A 17,882-nucleotide genomic window follows, 5' to 3' on the forward strand; every position below is an offset into this window, starting at 1 on the left:
CACCGAGGCAACATAAATGAAGGAGGAACAGGGTGTGATGCTTCAGTCGCCACAGTTGATGATGAGTGTTTTTTGGGGGTCTCAGTTGCTAGATTCTGAAATAGGGCAGCTTCTGAGGGTGATCCAGGAACTGACACCGACAGACAGGAGCCGGCAGGGCTCCCGATCCTCTGCTCTCCTGCAAGGCTGCTGGTTCTTCTCAGCCCTCGTGTTCCCAGATGCTGAAGATCTATCTGGATGACACCTGGTCCACTCCAAAAAGACCTTAGGCATTTTGCTCACTTGCTGTCTGGCGGGATAAACTCCCTTTGGCATCCCTTTCTCTAATTGGATTCTTTCAAAGATGTCTTAATTCTTTAATAGACCAAACTTATAAATGCTAAAAAAAAAAGTTTAGGAAAGCTGAGTCCCACCTGGTCAGAGGCCTGCAGAGGGCGTGCACAGAGATGGGAGGGAGTTTGCTGGTCTCTTCTCGGGGATGTTACATTAAATATGACCACATGATTTCAAGAGGACATTTTCTCTGAGAATATGGCGAAGTGGGAAAACAAAATCCCACTTAGATTTGATATTGAGGATGACTTTTTCAGGGGGAAAAGAGGGAAAGGCTGATCCTAGTGAGATTTTTTTTTTTTTTAAATTCAGTAGTAAGTCACCCAGTCTCACCTACTGGTTCATTCGCCCCAAACACATTGTGGAGCCAGTCTTTTCCTCAGCATTGCACAGGCAACAGAACAGCTGATGCACCGTCCAGCTTACAGCTGATAAGGGGAAAGCTTGGAAAGAAATAGATGTTTCATAGCAAGGGTGGCTACATTTTAGCTCTCTTGACTGACAACCCTGCTCACTGGCAGTGTGATCCAGTGTAGCTGGACTGTGTCCTCCTTGACAGCTTCGGTACTATCGATTATCTTTGATACTGGAAAATATCATACCAAGTACCTATTTGGTCATCAGTAAGTATTGCAGATGAGTATCTTCGTGGATGGACTTTCCATAGTTAAAAGTATCCTAAAGGAAAGATACTTGCTGGAGACACAAGTAGGCAGTGGCAGGGGATGAACCAGAAGGGGAAAATCAACTGGAGAGGAGGGGAGGGGGCATTTATAGCCCTACATATTTGAAGATATCTAGTACATGCAGGCAAGGAGGGTATCTTAGATAGGTTTTTACTGCTGTGAACAGACACCGTGACCAAAGCAACATTTAATTGGGGCTGGCTTAGAGGTTCAGAGGGTCAGTCAAGTATCAATAAGGCAGAGCAAGGCAGTGTTCAGGCAGGCATGGTGAAGGAGGAGTTGAGAGATCTGCATCTTCATCTGAAGGCTGCCAGGAGAACACTGACTTCTGGGCAGCTAGGATGAGCTAGCTAGGATAAAGCCCAAACTCACACTGGCAAATCTATTCCTGCAGGGCCACACCTCCAAAATGGTGCCATTCCCTGGGCTAGGCATAGTCAAACCACCACATTCCACTCCCTGGCCCCCATAGGCTTGTTCAAACATATGAGTCTATGGGGACCATACCTAAACACAGCATAATGCAAAATACATTTAGTCCAGCTTCCAAAGTCCCCAGAGTCTATAGCAGTCTCAACAATGTTAAAAGTTCAAAGTTCAAAGTCTCTTCTGAGATTCATTCAATCACTTAACTGTACTCCCCAAAACAAGCCAGGAAACCAGCTGGGCGGACTCCAAACTCTGCGTCTCCATGGCTGATGTCAAAACAGTCTTCAGATTTCCACTCCTTTTTCATCTTTGTTGACTGCAACACACTTCTTTCTTGTGAACTGGTTCCTCCCTGTTAGCAGCTTTCCTCAGCAAATATTCCATGGCTCTGGCATCTCAAACATCTTGGGGTCTCTGAGTCACCTTCAACATTATGGCTTCTTCTTGCAATGTCTGGGATCCACACATGGTCTTCTGGGCTCCTCCAAAAGGCTGGTGTCACTTCTCTATGTCTGCCCTCTGGAGCTCTCTAAGCTCAGGTTGATCCCTTCCACTGGCGCTGCTGTTCTTGGTGATCATCCCATGGTACTGGCATCTCCAATACACTGGGGTCTTCAACTGCAACTAGACTTCACCAATAGCCTATCACAGGCTCTCTTCATGGTGCCAAGCCTCAACTTCTTTGCATGACCCCTTCAGTCCTGGGCTGACAACTGCAGTTGAGGCTGCACCTTCACCAATGGCCTTCCCTGGCCTCTCCCAGTGCTCAGGTTCAGCTGCTCTCCATGACCCCTTCAGACCTTCAAAACCAGTACCACCTGGGTGACACATTACTAAGTACAGCTACAGCGTGAGGTACAACCTTGGCTATCTTTGGAACACAGCTTCTTTGTGCTCTCAGAAAACACTTCCCAGAAGATTTCACCTTAATGGCGCTAGTCTCTTCTTAATCACTGCTAATTTCTTAGCTCCGGCTGACCAGCATTAATTGTCCTAGTAGAGCCCTTCTTCTCTTGACTATGAAACCAGAGCCACATGGCTGAAGCTGCCAAAGTTCTGTTGCTTGCTGGGGCTGGAACATGGCCCCCTTATTCTATTATATCGTCCCCCACTTTCTGTTTTCCAACTCCCTCACGTTGCCTAGCTTGGCTGTCCTGGAACTTGCACTGCAGATTGACCTTGAACTCAGAGATCTGCATGGCTGTGCCCTCTGAATGCTGGGATTAAAGGCAGGTAAGAGCCATGCCTGGATTTAAGCTTTTCTCTAGTGAAACTTGCTCTGTTCCAGACTGACTTTGAACTCAGAGATCTGCTTGCCTCTGTCTTCTGGGACTGAAGGTGTGCAGCACCATGCCTAGACCTAAACTTCTCTGGGTGGGATCTTGCCTAGGGGCACCACTCCCCGAATTCAATTTAATATCCTTGAACACAGGATCACTTCCTGGTCCCCCTTTAATATTCTAAACAAATATTTTCTATTTTTCCTTTCTAAGCTTGCTACATTTGTTCAAAACGAATGAGCTTAATCATTCTCATGAGCTTCATGAGACTTAATCAGCGAACAAAGTCTCTGCTGAGCTCTTTGGAGACTTCCTTTGTCAATGCAATTAATATAAATCTCTTTGTCTTAGTCTCAGGAAGATTCTTCAGACAAGGGCGAAAAGCAGCCACATTCTTCACCAGAATACCACAAAAAAACAGTCTCTAGGCCATGTACTGAAGTTCTTCTCTACTGAAACCAGGTCTGCACAGTTTCAATCACTCTCAGCAACAGTCTTCCATATTCCTACTAGTACAGCTCACTGAGTCTCACTTAAAGCATTCCACTGCTTTCTAAATCCAAAGTCCCAAAATTCATATACCCCGGTCCCTGGTACCAACTTCTGTCTCAGAGTTTTACTTCTGTGAACAGATACCATGACCAAGGCAACTCTTATAAGGACAACATTTAATTGGGGCTGGCTTACAGGTTCAGAGGTTCAGTCCAGTATCATCAAGGCAAGAACATGGCAGTGTTCAGGAAGGCATGGTGCAGGAGGAGCTGAGAGTTCTACATCTTCATGTGAAGGCCCCAAGAGAAAACTGTCTTCTAGACAGCTAGGATGAGGGTTTTAAACTCACTACTCCAACAAGGCCACACCTCCAAATAGTGCCACTCCTTGGGCTAGGCATAACCAAACCACCACAGAGCGACATACATGTATGTGAGTGTGCAGGTCCATGTACTTATTAGCATGTGTGGAGAGGCCAAAGCAGCAGAGTGGATGCTGATGTCTTCCTTTATTATTTTTTGCGGTTATTTATTGGCTTGAGGCAGTCAGCAAGCTCTCAGGGTTTAATTATCTCTGCCCCTAATGCTGGGTTACAGGAACACACAGCTATGCCTGGGCTTTTCCATGGGTTGAGGGGATCTGAACTCAGTTCCCCATGTTTGCAAAGCATGCGCTCTGATCCACTGAATCATCGCCACAGTGCAAGACACATATGTAGATGTTAACAAGTAAGTTTTGTTTCCTATTTTCCTGTAGTGGAAACTACCAGCACCCGGCTCACTTGTCTGTGAGCTGAACACATTGCTGAGGATGTTTCTATTATAAACAACATTCTTAGAGCAGGGTCTCTGTCACCACGTGGAGGTCTTAGGGTCAGGTTTATAGGTTATGTGGCTAATATGCTTTGGATGTGTTTAGAGCAATGGAATAGATTGAGAAAAGAATAAAAAAAATCCAACTAATTCCTTCATATATGTAACAATATGTCGCTATGTAATATGCACATTTGTACTGATTTGTTTTAAACGCATTTAACTTAAACTTGATTAAAAGATCTATGCCCATGAGAATTTTGCCTAAGAAGTAAACATGCATCTGTGAGACTCCCTCAGTGTAATTGATTCAGCCCACATTTACTACGGCTCACATGTAAATTCCGAGGTGAGTGAATTACAATTATTTCTATCAGATAGCTAAATCCATATTTCCTTTCACTTTTAAAAGACTTACTTTTAATTATCTGCATAGGTGTGTGTCTATATGTAAGTATGTTCACATGAATGCATGTGCCCTCAGAGACCAGAAGAGGGCACCAGATTTCCTGGGGCTGGGACTATAGATGATTGTGAGGTTCCTGAAGTAGAAGCTAGGAACTGAACTCAGGTCCTCTGCTTACTAAATTATATATGTATATATATATATATAATTTAAATATATATTTAAATCGGACATTGAAAATTAGAACATGTTGGTGAAAATCATTTTACTTTTGGACCTAATATTTTGTACCTAATATTATCAACTTAGTGTTCCAACACAGAAACAAAATTGTAATTAGTGAATAGAAAAACACTGTATTTTCTATTATTGAGGACTTTTCAGACATTGCTAGCCATTATTAGAGTTCTAGAGAGAACATTGTGGTTGTGGATAATTTGTGGGAGTTTGAGTTTATGCAAAAGTTACATTTTAGAAGTAAATGTCAAAAAATAATGGTGGCTGAAATGTGAGGTTCTTAAACAAACCCCAAACTTTCACTCTCTTCTGTGAGCACCCAAGGTGCATCGCTTTGGGAGTTTTGCTGCTAAAGAGGATGACCACTTGAGCAAGTCTAACAGTTTTGACAAAATTAGTGCTCTGGGGAAAAGAAGTACATTTGGAAAATTTAGTTGGGAACAGAAAGGGTGGGCTCCTACCAATGTGGGACTGTGGATTACAAAAATCAGAGCCTCACAGGACAGAAGATCCACCAATCCCAGGCTCACACTCCTCCTGTATATGAGTCCCCTTTGTTACCCCTGGAGATATGGGAGATCAGGTCCTAGGGATATCTAAGTGCTGGGGACTTCTAATGGATTTGCTATTTTTGACTTTCTTCATCCTTCTGTCCAGATGAAGGTCCCCTTACTATCACTTGTAAGAGGGCTTCCACCAGGCAGCCCCTCACCCCCAAAGCTGCCACTGCATTCTCAAGCTCTTTACAGTAGCAGAGAACTTGGTGAGAGTTCTATGGCTCCCTGGCCCACACACAGGCCTGACTGAAGAATTGTCCAGTAAAGGAAGCTTGGGTTGGGCCTCCCCAGATCTTTTCTATACTAAAGAATCCAAGTCACCAAGGCAGAGCGGCTTTCTGAATCATCTGGTCCAAACATGATAGGAACTCCAGTCTAGAAAAGGCTTCCTGCCAGTCCTCATGTGAGCAGCTGCAGAACCCCACAGAAGAACAGAAACATTCAGTTTCTCACACAATGCAGGCAGCGGTCTCTGGAAGAGGCAACCTTGTTCATGTTATGAGCCTGTCTTTCCCCAGCCATGCAATCATGGGGAAGTTTCTTAAGTTGTACAGAACCTTTTTTTTCTTTATGTAAATCACTGGGTTGGTAGATGGTTATCAATAGACACACACACACACACACACACACACACACACAGATGTTTGCATAAGCAGTTGTTTATTGTTTTTCCTCTAGACCAGTGCTTCTCTACCTGTGACTCTTGACCCCTTTGGGGGTTGAATGACTCTCTCACAAGGGTCACCTAAGACCACCAGAAAATGCAGATATTCACCTTGTCATTCATAGTAGTAACAGAATGACAGTTATGGAGTAGAAATGGAAATAATTTTATGATCAGGGTTCACCACAACATGAAGAACTGTATTAAAGGCTCTCAGCAGTAGCGAGTTTGAGAACCACTATTCGAGACCATAAGTTACAAGGAAAGAACCAAGCATCTTTTTGCTCACTGCTTACTCAAGACTTAATGCACAAGATATTAGGCCATGATAGGCACTCAGAGCATTTGAGATAATGAATGAATGAATGAATGAATGATGAATGAATGAATGAATGAATGAGCAGACAGATAAAAGAGTAATGTCAAGGAGGCATCACTTAGCTAGAAATGGAATCTCATCACAAGAGCCACACACTCATGCGAATTCCAAATCTGAAACTCTGCTCTTTCCTATGCCACCATCATCTTCTGCATAGACAAGGAGGGTAAGATGCTCTCTCCTCCACAGAGCTACTTCTCCCACTGGTCCTCTCAGTAAGCAGCATCTCCTTTTGCTCTGGTTTCTTGCACCAGAACATCCTGGACTCCTCCTTGGTTCCTCCTTTCTTTGGGGCTTGCACTCTATTAACATGTCCTGCAGCAGGACCTTCAGGATTTGTTACAGACCTGATCGGCTGTCCTCACTTCCCTTGCTGGCAGACTGGTCCAGCCTTCCATCAGTCTTACTGCAGTGATACCCACACTGCTCCCTCTGCTCCAGCTGTGCTCTACTCCACGGTTAGATGGCACTTAGCCAGAACAATGCCACCAGTGTGGCGGGGCTCAGGTGACTCCTTATCTTTCATTTCAGTCTTGCAGCAAAAGAAAAAAATCTCCACAATGAACTACAGGTTCTACACCTTACTTCCCTCAACCCCAATTCTCCCTTCAGCTCCATACTTCATTTTTTAAAATATTTTTTATTGATTTATTTACTTTTATTTATTTAACTGTAGACACACCAGAAGAGGGCATCGGATCCCATTACAGATGGTTGTGAGCCACCATGTGGTGGCTGGGAATTGAACACAGGACCTCGGGATGAGCAGTCAGTGCTCTTAACCGCTGAGCCGTCTCTCCAGCCCAGCTCCATACTTCTAACAGTATTACATTCTTCCTGCTCATGTAGTAATCACACTAGCTCCTGTCTGAGCAATTTTGAACTTGATGGTCTTTTGTCTGGAATGCTCTTTCACAGCTACCTTTGGAACTCACTTCTTCCCATCTTTTCTCCAGTTCAGCTTCTCAATGAGCTCTTTCTTGACTTCTCTACTTAAAAATGACACCTTCTAACTTTTTATCTCTTCACATGAATGTCTCTCAGTTATTGTAACCAGAAACATTATAGATTTTATTCACTTATAATGCTTGTCTCTCTCTCTGATAAAGCATAAACTCCATGAAAGCGAAGATTTTAAATTGGGTCTGTTCTGTTCTTTATCTCTAATTCCTAGACATGGCGTACGTGAAAGACGTGCAGACGATATTCGTGTAATCAGTGAGAATGTGATGATGTCTCTATCAAGAGGTTTCGTTAAGGGTAAATAAAATGATGGCTGATGAGTGTTTAGTGCAGTCTGCAGAGGAGACATTTGGGCCCTAGTTTAAAGTCGCCTTCTGACATGATATCCATGCACACACTCATTGGGCAAGGCAAGGGTTTTCCTCTCCCCAGAATTACATCCTAGTTCTTATTTATTTATTTATTTATTTATTCATTTATTTATTTATTTTTCACTTTATATCCCAATAGCACCCCTTTTCCTCCCAGTACCCCTTTATGCAAGTCCTCCCCCATTTCACCTTCCCCTTCTCTTTTGAGGAGAATTTTCCCTCTGGGTGTTACCCAAACACACTAGTACCACCACCCCTCTGCATATCAAGTCACTGGGGACTAGGTAACTCCTATAGCACTGAGGCCAAAAAAGGTGCCCAGTTAGGGGCAAGGGATTCACAGGAAAGCAGGCAACAGGCTCAGGGACAGCCCCTGATCCAGAGGTTGGAGGACCCTCATAAACACCAAGTTGCTCACTGCTATTTATGTGCAGCTATGCTCATCCTTTGGTTGGTGATCCAATCTCTGGAAGCTCCTCAAGAGTCCAGGATAATTGAGTCTGTTGGTCTTCCTGTGGAGTCTCTGTCCTTTTCAGGTCCCTCAATCCTTTTCCCAGCTCTTTCATAAGACTCCTGAGCTCCATCTAATATTCGGGTGTGAGTCTCTGCATCTCTTTCCATTGCCTGCTGGGTAGAGCCTCTCAGGAAAGTTATGCTGGTTCCTGTCTGCAAGCATTAACAGAGTATCATTAATAGTGTTAGGGTTTGGTTCTTGCCCATGGGATGGGCCTCAATTTGGGGCAGTCATTGGTTGGTCATTCCTTCAGTCTCTTTTCTATCTTTGTCCCTGCACATCTTATAGGCAGGACACATTTTGGGTAGAAGGTTTTGTGGGTGGGTTGGTGTCCTTATCTCTCCACTGGGAGTCCTGCCTGGCTACAGGAAGTGTCCACTTCAGAATCTATATCTCTCACTGTTAGGAGTCTCATTTAGAGTCTCCTCTCCCCATAGACCCTCTGAAGCCTCCCCTATACCAGGTCTTGGGCACTTCTAGAGATTCCCCCATCCCACTGCCAATTTCCCTTCTCTCTCTGAAGCTCTCCTTTCATATGATGTCCCTCACAGTCCCCTCCCCATTTAGAAACAACCTAGATGTTCCTCAACTGAAGAATGGATAAAAAAGTTTACGATTCTGTCATTAAAAACAACGACATTGGGCTGGAGAGATGGCTCAGTGGCTAAGAGCACTGCCTGCTCTTCCAGAGGTCATGAATTCAATTCCCAGCAACCACATGGTGGCTCACAGCCATCTGTAATGAGATCTGGTGCCCTCTTCTGGCCTGCAGTCACATATGCAGGCAGAATGCTGTACATAAAATAAATAAATAAATAAATAAATAAATAAATAAATAAATAAATAAATCTTAAAAAAAAACAACGATATCATGAATTACACAATTTCACAGGCAAATGGAGGAAACTAGAAAAGATCATCCTGAGTGAGGTAACCGAGACCCAAAAGTACACGCATGGTATGTACTCACTGATAAGGGGATATTAGCCTTAAAGTACAGGATAACCACACTTTGATCAACAGAATCAAAGAAATCAAATAATGAGGGCCCAAGGAAGGATGACCTCCTAGTTCTAAATGGAAATGGAAGGTGGGGCCCTGGTTTCCCAAGGCTGTTGGTGTAGGTCATAGACAAACTAACAAACTGAATCACAGAGCGACTTTCGTGGGATTAGTTCTAATTGTTGTCTGGAATAAGAATTATGCACGATGGGAAGAGAGAAGAAGACAAAGAAGAAGAAGAAGAAGGAGAAGGAGAAGGAGAAGGAGAAGGAGAAGGAGAAGGAGAAGGAGAAGGAGAAGGAGAAGGAGAAGGAGAAGGAGAAGGAGAAGGAGAAGGAGAAGGAGAAGGAGAAGGAGAAGGAGAAGAGAAGAAGAAGAAGAAGAAGAAGAAGAAGAAGAAGAAGAAGAAGAAGAAGAAGAAGAAGAAGAAGAAGAAGAAGAAGAAGAAGAAGAAAGGGGAGGAGGAACTGCAGGAGCAGGAAGCAGAGGAGGAGAAAAGAAGGAGAGACACAGAGAGAGGGGCAGGGAAGGAGGGAGAGAGAGATTTTAGATCAACTGAGTGGCTACAAGGGTTGTTTTCCATAATTCTCTCTCCATTGCTCTCGAGCTGGATTTTGTTTGTTGAAACATGGTTACCTTCACATACTGGCAAATTTTAACTGAGAGTTATAAGACAACACTAATGAACCAATAAACATTATTTAAAAACAGAAATGAAATACATGACTCATATAAATCTTTTTAAAGACTAGGTTAAAGAAAAATGTGTTAACCCCAGAATACAGGTGAGAGGATATGTTCACGGTTCTACCAGAGTATTACAAGTGGTATTTTACTTAAATTTGGTATCATGTATATTTTCATATAAATTACCAGACCAACTTATTTCTTCTAGCCCCAGGCAGTCCCACTTTAGAAATGGGTACAACAGGTCGAACTCTGTGGGTTTACTATGAATTTGCTTATTAAAGAGAAACACTCTCTTGTGCCCATTTTTCATTCTAGAAATAGAAAGAGAGTTTTGAGTGTAGGTTACCAGTTCTGTTCTTAGTATGTGCTGTGACCTTGTCCAATTTCCATTAGTTTAGAGTCCCTTTTTCTGGAGCCAGAAAAAATTACCACAAAATTAGAAGCAACCACCTTGAACTATATCCACTAGAAATTCATTGCTGTATGACTGCAAAAAGGATGCAACCAGAGAGAAAATAGGGCAGAGAGGAGGGAGAGGACAGGAGATAGACACAAGAAAGAGACAGACACAGACAGAGTCACAGACAGAGACAACTCTCAGAAAGATTTTTGTGGGAACTAAAGCAGTTGTATCTTACCTTTCCTTACACCTGACCCATTCAACTTTTTCTGCACCTTTGCAAGCACATTTTGTTTTAAACATTCCATATAATGAGTTATTTGTATTTTTTTCTTAGAAACACTTTAACGTGTAATTTAGGTTCCCTAAGAAAATCCCATTCAATTCATTGCTGAGCATTAAAATTATAACAGTATAGCTTCCTTTATCATAGGGGGAAAGAAGTCTTAATATCTACTTCATAACATCCTTATTATTATGCTATTCCATGAATGTCTAGGTTGGCATTGTTTTCAATTTGTGTGTGTGCTTGTCCACATGTGTGCATGTGTGTATGTGTGTGCATGCTTGTATATGTGGGAGGTTTTATGCATATGCGTGTGTGTAATTCATGATAAACCTGAGACTGCTGTCCCAAGTTTTACTTAATCATTTTACTCCTCATTCGGTGAGGCAGGGTCTCTTAATCAAGTTCTCCAATATGTTTACCTTCACTAGTCTGTTGGCTCTGGGGATCCCCTGCTTCATTTTTCCCAGGCTGAAATTACAGGTTGTTCACCACACCCATCTCACCTTTGTATGGGTTCTGAAGATCTAGACTTCATGCAGGAAGCCACCAGGTCATCTCCCTGCCTTAGGCTGGCATCTTCTCAACTTGTCTCTCAATTGTTTCCTTGTTGGTTAATTCAAGAGAACAGGAGAATGAACAGGAATATATATATTGTCCATGCGGGTGCAACACACACACACACACACACACACACACACACACACACACACACACACACACACAGAGAGAGAGAGAGAGAGAGAGAGAGAGAGAGAGAGAGAGATGCATTCTATTCACAGGCACCCCTGAGCAGTCTTAACCTGTCAGGTTAAAAAATGAGCAAATAGATAATATCAACAAACCTCAAATAAATATGAGATGTATCCAAAATAAAAAATTTAGACATAACTGAGAATTAGAATTCTTGAAAAGATGACAGGGTGGAGAATGCCTGAAATCTCACCACTTAGATGCTGAGGTAGAAAGAGCTGGAGTTTGTGACCAGCCTTGATAATGAAGAAAGAACAAAGTGAGTTGTTAACAAGAGAGGGAGAGGGAGAGGGAGAGGGAGAGGGAGAGGGAGAGGGAGAGGGTGAGGGAGAGGGAGAGGGAGAGGGAGAGGGAGAGAGGGAGGGGGAGAGGGAGGGAGAGAGGGAGGGAGAGAGGGAGAGGGAGAGAGGGAGGGAGAGAGGTAGGGAAAGAGGGAGAGGGAGAGGGTGTAAGAGGAAGAGAAGAAGGGGACACAAGAGAGAGAGGAGAAAGAAAGAAAACCAAAAGAGTCAAGACCTCCTACTTATACATAAGTCCATCAGTGTACCCTGTGAAAATGTCCCCTTAGCCTTCCACCTCATGTCTTTCTGTATGGAACAGACCAAAGTGATGAGCTTGCTGGAAAGTTGCTGAGAGTTCTGGTCCCAGCCTTGACTTGCCAGCATCTAATGCCCATTTGCAGAAGAGACTCCTCTTTTTCCTTTCCTTTTCTTCCATTTCCTGCCACCATGGTGGCCTCATTGCTTGGTCTTTTGGTTCCTGAATGGATTCGTGCAAAGTGTGAACAGCCCGCCCCCTAGTGGTGAACCTGAAGTTTTCCTTCCGTGTCCTGGCAGTTGGGGAGCAGACATTCTCAGCAGCTGGTCCTGGCCGTGCTCAGGGCAGTTTGCAAGTATCTTTATATGCAGGCTGTAGAGTCTGACGGCCAGCACTCAAATTCACAGAGCTATTAGAGAGACACCGGGAGGACCTTAAGTTTTCTGTCAAGGAGGCTGGGGAACCCCCTCCACCGTTTTGTAGTGCTATGGGTTTCTGTGTAGAGATTTCTCCTGTAGCCATTTCCAACATGACCTCAGTTGGCTTGCAAAACTCTTAAACAATGTAATTCCTGTGACATCGTACAAACTGATTTGTTGTTAACAGTTAAAAGGGAGGGCAGGGCTTCCCCCTGGCTTGTCTCTTTCACTTGAGTTTTTTCCAGGGATGAATCACCAGTTCAGCAAGCTTGTTCTGCACAAGACCGGAGGAGAGGAAGTGAGCACTTTAGACTTCGTAGTCCACATTGGCTTCTGTCACACCACTTTTAATTTTCTATAATTTGGTCTTTATAAAAGTAACTACTATTCTCTGATAGGGAACAATATGAAAATGTACAAAAAGGCCTGGGTTGAGTCTTATATTTGGCCGTTCAGTCTGGATCTGCTGACCTATGGGATAAAGGTGAAAATCTGAATGTGTGAGCATTCAGAGAGAGACAGAGAGACAGAGACAGAGATAGACAGAGAGACACACAAACTTATACAGACACTTCTTTGTGTGCATGTGTGTGTGTGTGTGTGTGTGTGTGTGTGTGTGTGTGTGTGTGTGTGTGTGTAAGCACATATCTCAGGAAGAGTATCTAGACTAAATAAGATGACTCTGATTTTTTTCACCGTAGGACCCATCTGGGGCTGTTGTGGAAACTATGAGGTCACGGAGGGCAGCAAGGTAGTGAAGAAGAATGTGAACATAGTGACCCTTCCCCTTCCCTTCTCTTTTTAAGGGCTCACTGGGGATGTGATTCGCAGTGTAACATCCATCCATGTGAAGAACGGAGTTTTGCTATTAAGATGTGTCCATAACAGTCCCATTTCATCTCCCCTAAACGAAACTCCTACAACCATTAGCTGCCAGTCACCCGGTAGTGGCCGATTGTCATGTCTTTATCTTGTAGCTTTCTAGCCCCTGGCAATCCCATTTCTGCACATGTAAACGAACCTATTCAGGGCATTGCTCATGATTTCAGCCTCATAAATATGTGGCCAAGGATCATGTATGGCACAGCATGCATGGCTGTACTTTTATTACCAAGCAGTGCCTTTTGTATGTACGTAACAGAACCTATTTACCCATTGGTCAGTTAATGTACTGTTTTTTCCAGTTGGACCTACAATCAATAATGTTGCAATGCAGATTCATATGCAAGTCTTTGTGGGCCTGGACGCTTTCATGTCTCTGCGTAGACACTGAGTAGAGTTTGGGCAATATGGAATCTGTGTTCCGTGTTGTGAGGCCCTGCCAGATTGGTTTCTGAACCAACTGTTCAGGGTTCATGTTCTCCACAGCCTCACCAATAGTTGTTTCTGTTTTTCTTTGAAAAATCATAGCTATTCTCAAGGGTGTGAAGTGGGAACATGTGGTTTTAAGTTCTATTTTACAAATGGCCAATGGTGAGAAACGTCTTTTTATGTCTACTGCATGTTTGTGTAAAGTCTTTGGAAAGCCATTTGTTGTTCAGTTCTCAGTTGGGCAGCCATTTTATTTCTGAGCTGTGTTCTTCACTCTCCGTACAAGTGTCTCGTTGGATGTACGTAATTTATCCCTTTCCTGTGGCCTGCCTTTGCTGATAGTTTAGTTTGAGACTCTGAGATTTTGACATTTTTGATGAAGTACAGTTTATCTATTTTTACTTTTGTTGCATGTGCAAGAAATCCAATATGGTTAAGTTTTAGTCCCATGTTTTCTTCTTCGACTTTTGTAATTTTAGCTCTTGCTTCATTTAGGTCTGTAATCTGTCTTGAGTACACATTTTAGGACCCGTTTGTGAATCCCTGGAGAAAGTAGCAGAGGTTTTCGTGTGTTGAATTTGAAGTTTGATTTTGAGAGTCCTGTCATTTTCCGGTGTGGGGTGGGAGAGATCATACTAAAACCTTATTGAAGGGTAGTGAAGGGGGTAGAGGAGTACAGCCATATCTCTGGACAAGAAGACAGGAAACAGTATTTAAAACCTTACAGAAATACAGCAGAAAAGGCCAGCAACTACATGTAGAGATGAATACCAGCTTCGTCCACTTTCAGAAAACTGCGTCTCAGGACCTCACGTATAACGATCCTGTTTACATTTTTCCTTTTCTCCCATTTTTATTAGCTCTTTGAGAGTTTCTTAGAATGAATTTTTATCATGGTCACCTGCACCTTCTCTGCTTAACTCCTGGATCCACCCCCCACCCACCAACCTGCCAACTTTGTGTGCTCTTTCGTTTAATGGGCAGTCGTGCGGTTTTAACAGTGAGAGTTCTCCTGGCATGCACACGAGATTAGCCTCCGTTCTGTTAGATGCTCTTTAATTTTCCCCACACTGTTAAATTGTATTGAGAATATAAGTCTTGCATTAATTTTAACTTTCTTTAAGTATTTCATAGCTTCTGATAAATTAAATTAGTTTTCAATTTTACTTTCGAGTTGTCCGATGCTAGCACACAGATATATACTTGTTTTATGTGTATTGGTCTTGTACCTTACACACTTGTTAAACAATTTTATTAGCTTTAGTAACTTTTTTGTAGATTTTAATGGTTTTTCCCTGTGCAAGATTATATCAATTACACCTTGAGATAGTTTTACTTCTTTCTAACCTGGAATACCACTTCCTCTGTTTTTTCTTCATTCTCTTTCCCTTCCTTACTTCCTCCTTCTCCTTCCTTCTTTCTTCCCTCCCTCTTCCCTACCTCTCTGCCTCCTTCCTTCCTTCCTTCCTTCCTTCCTTTCTTCCTTCCTTCCTTTTGCCTCTTTGCTCCAACTCGAACTGTGCTGGAACCAATAAAGATGTCAAGAGTGGACATCCTGTCTTGTTCTTGGCTCTAGGGACAAAGCCCCTGATCCTCACCATGGTGCTTTATCAGCTGTGATGCCTTTAGTCAAGTTGAGGGTGGACCTTTTCTCTTCCTGGTTTGTTCAGTGGTTTTATTCTAAAATACTAATGGGGTTTATGAAATGCTCTTCTGTGTTTACTGAGATGATGGTACGGGTCTTATTCTTTATCTTATTAATATGTTTATTACATGTATTGATTTTCTGAAATTAAATCAAAGTTTCATTCTCAAAATAAATTACACTTGGTGTAGGTTCACAGTCCTTTAACGTGTATTGCTGGCCTTAACCCACTAATATTTGTTGAGAGTTTTGTGCCGATATTCACAAAGTTTATTGATCTTCAAGTTTATTTTCTGTGAAGAGATGTCTTCACTCCATATAGGGTGAGAAGGCCAGGCTAAAGGAATAAGTGCAGCTTGGTGAAGCGAGGCCTTTAACTGGGGCTACCTACAGGAGCATGTGTGAGGATTTACAGGAGCATGAGTGCCTCAGATCCAGCTGTGTCTCTATAAACCACACCCCCACAGGGGGAATGCTCTCCTTAAAGCAACTCTCCTTAGAGTCACCCCTTCAGCTAAACTTCTACCTCTTTAGTACTTTTGCAGCCGCCTAGGTGAGCGTGTAGCTGGGGCAGGATTGCTTGCTGCTGGGGGTGGGCTTGAGGAGCAGATAGAGCAAGAGGTGAAAAATCTGATGATACCCCCTTTATCTATGAGAGAGTATTAATACACATTCTCCTGTGACAATCTCAGTTGCTCTGATTTCATAGCCACAACCATGTCATGTCCAGGGGACAGAGTTCTGCAACACTGAGGTATTGGGAAGATGGTGACTTCTCTCATCCTACTGTTTATGCTAAACACTGCTTTTCCACTCACTTTAGGGACTAGCACAGTTACAAGGGGGATTAGAGAGCTTGGGCTGACTTATTTTGCCCCAAAGACTTTCTTGAGAAGACACAGGACTCCTGACCACATAGACACGGGCCCATGACTGGGGTAGGCTATGGTAAGGGTGTGTTCTACCTGGTTCATTTTATACATGTATTTTTTTCAGGGTGTTTTATTGATCATCTACTGTGTACGAAGAAATGCATTTATCACTGAAATGTTTAAATTAAGGAAACTCCTGTTCATAACAGAAAAAAAAGATAGACAATTACAATAGGATAATTGCAAATTTGCGTGTATTATTACAACTGTAATCTGCAGTGTAAGGAGGAGTCTTTTGGTTCTGTAGGTGCCTACGATGTGGAGATCTGGTGTGTGTTTTGGTGGTGGGAATGGCATACTCAAAGGTCAGGCTGTGGAAAGAGGGGATAATCCTGGGAGTGGAGCACAGAGGACAGGAATAAAGCAAATGACAGGAGGGGCCAAAGGCTGGGCTGGATGCCTCACTAAAGGTCTATGTGGTTCTTTTCACACCACTGCTTTTCTACTTCCGGATTTCTTTGTATGGATTTATCAATCACATTTTTGTGTCAAGTTTTCTTTAAAGAAGGAAATATCACACTCACTATGTATCTTTTTTGTATTCTATTGTTTTTTATGTTAATGAGACTCAAAATGAAGTCAAGAGGAAGCTGTAAGGAAATAAAATCATGTAAAAATGTCTTTAGGCTGATCGTTGAAAGAATCCAGGAAGAAATGCAGAGTTGGCAATAGGAAAGGAAGGACATGATAAGAAGGAATCTGCTTCATGCCTATAATTTTACAGGCAGCCCATCATGATTCAGAAATGGCAGATGATATCCTGGTCATGCAGTGTGTGGTGCAAAGGCAGAACACAACCCCTGTCTTTTCCCCTTGATTATCTCTCTTCCGTAGGCTGAGCTCTTCTATATGGGAAGAGTGAGGGCCAGGTTTCAGGCAGGTTATGCCACATAGGCTGGGGAAGGCACATGCTCAGCTGCAAAGGCAGCTCCTGCTGCAGCTGGTCACTATAGCTGGAGAGCATCGTGAGGAGGAGATAGAAACGAGGTGTGAGAGCAAGCATGTGCCTCTCGTGGGTTGGTAAGGAATGGTCCCAAGGGCAAATGTGAAGAGTTTGTTTTTATGGATGGAGAGATGTGGATTGATGTGTATGTAAGGAGGACAGCTCTTGCCGCCCAGCAGGGATAGAATAAAGGGGCAGAAAAAGGGAGGAGTCTGTGCACAAACCTGCAGGAGGTGGGACAGGCATGGACAATGGTCAAGAGCAGAGGTTTGCTCTGGAGCTGCAACAAGACGTCAACAAGATGGCACCGATGAGAATGCCAAGAGGAACTGGTCTCTGCCTACACTAGAGAAAAAGGGAAGGGTAAGTTTTTTTTTTCTAGATAACCGGGACGTTGGGAAAATGTGGTGGCCCTTTCCTGAGCACGTGAATAGTGCCAAGCTTTCGGTTGGAGTATCTGTGTCTTCCTGTCAGATGTTTTGACAAGATGTTACCTCCATAGCTGTGGTGGTGTAACACGTGGACTATACTCCTAGGTCTCTAACCATAGTATTAGTGGAGGAAATCCACAGAGAGTAAGACAGCTCCTGCTGACGTATAGCTCAGTGGTCCACCATATGCTTACCATGCATGGGGCTTTGGATTTGGAAACCAGTTCCCCACCTCAGCCCCCAACACCAAATAGAAGTACATTGTCTTTACAAACAGGCAAATGCTTGCCTATTCTTGAAATGCTAGCTCAAATACTCCTTTGTTGGTGAAGCTATATTATCATTATTTACACGTAAATGGCATTTATCGTACTTTTTACTCTGCCTGCATTGTCTATAGCATGTCTTAC

At 43.1% G+C, this 17,882-nt stretch overlaps 1 protein-coding gene across 4 annotated transcripts in view; it reads left to right on the forward strand.

The window, feature by feature from the left end:
* The window catches only part of Etl4 (enhancer trap locus 4), an 817,363-nt gene that overhangs the window by 1,255 nt on the left and 798,226 nt on the right, over positions 1-17,882 (forward strand). The window lies entirely within an intron of this gene.

Source organism: Rattus norvegicus, chromosome 17, assembly GCF_021556685.1.
Source record: "Rattus norvegicus strain SHRSP/BbbUtx chromosome 17, alternate assembly SHRSP_T2T, whole genome shotgun sequence".
Classification (NCBI taxonomy): domain Eukaryota; kingdom Metazoa; phylum Chordata; class Mammalia; order Rodentia; family Muridae; genus Rattus; species Rattus norvegicus.